At 45.6% G+C, this 3,768-nt stretch overlaps 1 pseudogene; it reads right to left on the reverse strand.

Annotated features, from left to right (window-relative positions):
• Window positions 1–476: 476 nt before the first annotated feature.
• On the reverse strand, window positions 477–3,194 carry LOC127666688 (NADH dehydrogenase [ubiquinone] 1 beta subcomplex subunit 1-like; annotated as a pseudogene).
• Between the last annotated feature and the right edge of the window lie 574 nt (window positions 3,195–3,768).

Genomic DNA, 3,768 nt, shown 5'->3' on the forward strand with positions numbered 1-3,768 from the left:
TCTAAAGTACTTCTTTTTTTTTTTTAAAGATTTAGTTATGTATTTGTTTATTTAATGTATGTATTATATACAAATACACTGTAGATGTCTTCAGACACCCCACAAGAGGGCATCAGATCTCTTTACAGATGGTTGTGAGCCACCATGTGGTTGCTGGGAATTGAACTCACAACCTTTCCAAGAGCAGTCAGTGCTCTTAACCACTGAGCCATCTCTCCAGCCCTGTCTAAAGTATTTCTAACTCAAGGAGGAGATCCAGAATCTGGCAAATCTTCACCCAAATCACCACACAGCTCTCTCTGGTACTCAGACATGAAGAAAAATGTTCTTAAATCTGAATCCACAAAGATTCAAGGTCTTTTCTTTTAGGTATAATATGTGTGAATACTAATAGAATTATTATTCTTCCAATTAAATAATGTTTTTAATTCTCCAATAACTTTTAAAATGTGAACATTCTGTGATTTAACCAGTGTTTACTTCCAAGTAACTTCTTCATTGGGCCTCAGTTCCCTTTGAAATAGCATGCTCTTATTCTGAAAGGCTTTTTATCATCCTTTCTGTCTAGATAATATCCAAAGAGAAATCCCACAGGGACAAGTATATGCACCCAGTGCTCATGTACCAGCTGAAATAAGGTTGTCTTGACTGCTTCAGCCTGGTGCCAAGCGTAACCGAGGACAGCCGCAGGGAGCTAGGCCCTACTAATAGAATTATTGATTCTTTTCTTTCTTCCTTTCTTTTTCTTTCTTTTCTTTCTTTCTTTCTTTCTTTCTTTCTTTCTTTCTTTCTTTCTTTCTTTCTTTCTTTCTTTCCTTTTTCTCTCTCTTTTTTTTTTTTTTGAGACAGGGTTTCTCTGTATAGCCCTGGCTGTCCTGGAACTCACTCTGTAGACCAGGCTGGCCTCAAACCCAAAAATCCACCTGCCTCTGCTTCCCAAGTGCTGGGATTACAGGCGTGCGCCACCACCGCCTGGCTAGTTTGATTTTTCAAGACAGGGTTTGTCTGTACCAGCCCTGGCTGCCCTGGGACTCACTCTGTAGTCCAGGCTGATCTGAGCTTATATAGATCCACCCGCCTTTGCCTCCTGAGTGCTGGGATTAAAGGCATGCACCACCACTGCCCGGCAGAATTATTGATTCTTAGACAATGGATTTTAAATTCACTGTAGGGCTGGTGAGATGGTTCGGTGGTTAAGAGCACTGACTGTACTTCCAGACGTCCTGAGTTCCATTCCCAGCAACCACGTGGTGGCTCATAGCCATCTGTAATGAGATTGGACGCCCTCTTCTGGTGTGTCTGAAGGTAGCTACAGTGTACTTACATATAATAAATAAATAAACCTTTAACATTCACTGAGGTTAAATTTCCAAGTTTAAAAATCCAGTGACAATGGTACAATAAACAGCAGAACAGGAACCCAGTGACAAAGGGGCCAGCCAGCCAGCCACAAGGGACCACTGGATTGCTTAGCAGCCTGTCATCTGCCAGCCTGTATCACCCATACACTTCGCCTCCCAATTGAAAAGAACATTCTTGCCCATCCTCAGAGCCAGGTTTCTCAATTGGTTCTTTTCAATACCCAACATGCTGTTGGAAGAAATAATGACTAGGCTGGTCATGAGACCATGGTAGAGGACTATATCAAATCAGAATCTGCGTTGTTATTACAAGAGCACTCAAGACCAGAACACTGAAGGGCAGTTACCTCAACTTCAAGGGCCACGCCCCTGTGCACGGAGGAGCCTATCTGTACACAGCCAAAAAGCACACTGAATTATTGGGTTCCAAACCCAAGGCTGAGGAAGTACCCTGTTTACTTTGGCACTCACTCTTATATTGGAGAGAGTGACTGAGAAGGGTACAGAGGAGGGACCTTGCCTCATCTGGCTGCTAGAGCAAGCAATTTATCACAATGAACTATTCTCTTTCATTCGGCAACTGACAGTGATTCACTGAAAGACGCAGAGTCAGCGGTCACGTTACTCAACTGTTGAAGGCATTTTCTCATTTATTTATTCTTGGTGTAAAATATTAAGTCTCTTTATGTTGTGAAATCACCAAGGAAACATATCCTGAATTGCAATTTCAAAATCTGGAATAAAAGTGAATCTAGAGAGGAACGGGGAATTCCAGGGGGCAGGAGGGAGGGAGGGAGGGAGGGAGGGGGAACCACTCTACAAATGATACAAGAGGAAGCAGGGACTCCTGGGAGGGGAAGCCCTGAGCACCCTGGCCGGGGCTAGGAAATGAATATGGTGTCTTCTCGTTCTACAGCAGCCTCTTGAGAGCCTTTGAGACCGGACAAAGGCACAATCTTTTGTGCAGTGTTTTGTTTGTTGTGGTTCTTGAACAGAGCCTGGGGACTAATGTATGCTAAGCAAACCCTCTGTCCCTGGTCTAGACCTCCACCTACATAGCAAGAGTTCTGTCATCCCAAGTGTTGGCGTGATGGGACCTGACCTACCACCCTTGGAGGATCCGAAAAGGCAACAGGAGGTTCAACTCCTGCTCCTCATCATTCTGAGCAATGGTCCCCACAGCCTGGACACCACACACTGAGTTTCTAACCCTAAGGAGGGTAGCTATTCTGTCAGATATGAAAGGATGGCAGGCCTGTGGAAGGGGGCAGACCTGGGTGGTGAAGTCTGAGGAAGCACGGATGTTGGTGTATGATTCTGTTACTTTCCTCAGTCCTCATGTATGAGGTTCTAAGGGCAGGCATTCCCTGCAAGCATGGCCAATGGCGCCACATCAAGGGTGTGTGAGAGGCAGCTACTGTCGAGGCGTTAAGAAAAATCAGCAGTTAATCCTATGTGCTATTAAACATGGCTGACTATGGACAGACAGCTCAGCCATTAAAGGTACACAGTGTACTGCTCTCGCAGAGGACTCCAGCTTGGGTCCTAGCCCCTGTATCAGGTGGTTCACAGCAGCTTGTAATTCCAGTCTCACGGGACCTAACAGCTTCTTCCGGTTCCTTCACGCACATAGTATTTATAAACTCATGAAAGGTAATATACATATACATTCACTGGGTTTAAATAATGGGTTTTTAAATATAGACGAATATTAACAAAATACCAAACAGCTGAGACTTGGAGAGACAGAAATCACATGGGAAACGGACACTACGAGAGCTCATATGTAATATCGACCACCTTCATGATCACGCTTTCACGGAAGGCGCCCATGGCCACACAGATCACTCACCAACCACCAGGTTCAAAACCTGAGGATCACTACCAAAAGCTTTCGCCAGAAACCCCACACGGGTGTGCTCACAGCTCCATCATCACCACACACCTAAGTTGTCACAACAAGAGCAGAATGCCTGTCAAGAGACTTGGCTTTTCAGTCAACATAAACAGTTCAGGCCTAGCAGTACACATATTTACGTGGGCGTGTGCACAGCTATGAGAGAGGGTAGAAGCAGGGCCTGGGTGCTCAGGACAGTCACAACTGACCTCACCTGCCTCCCTACACCTCCTGTCATCGAAGTCTCTCCAAACCACTGCTTCCTGGCACGCTGAACTCCCTCCCCTCTTCATCTGCCTACCCTCATCTCTGTCTGCCATCCTCTGGCAAAATCTTGAAGGCCCAATTCGTATGCCACAGGTCTGGGATGCCTTCCTCCTCAGCTAGTGAGAGTTCATTCTTCTCTCCTATGTCTCCATTGTGACTGGTTTGCCACAGGGACAGCTCAGCTCACCAGCCCTGACCTGAACCAAGAAGGCTTTAAGGACAAGGAGATAGCCCCAGGGTTTA

Source organism: Apodemus sylvaticus, chromosome 16, assembly GCF_947179515.1.
Source record: "Apodemus sylvaticus chromosome 16, mApoSyl1.1, whole genome shotgun sequence".
In the NCBI taxonomy this organism is placed as follows: Eukaryota; Metazoa; Chordata; class Mammalia; order Rodentia; family Muridae; genus Apodemus; species Apodemus sylvaticus.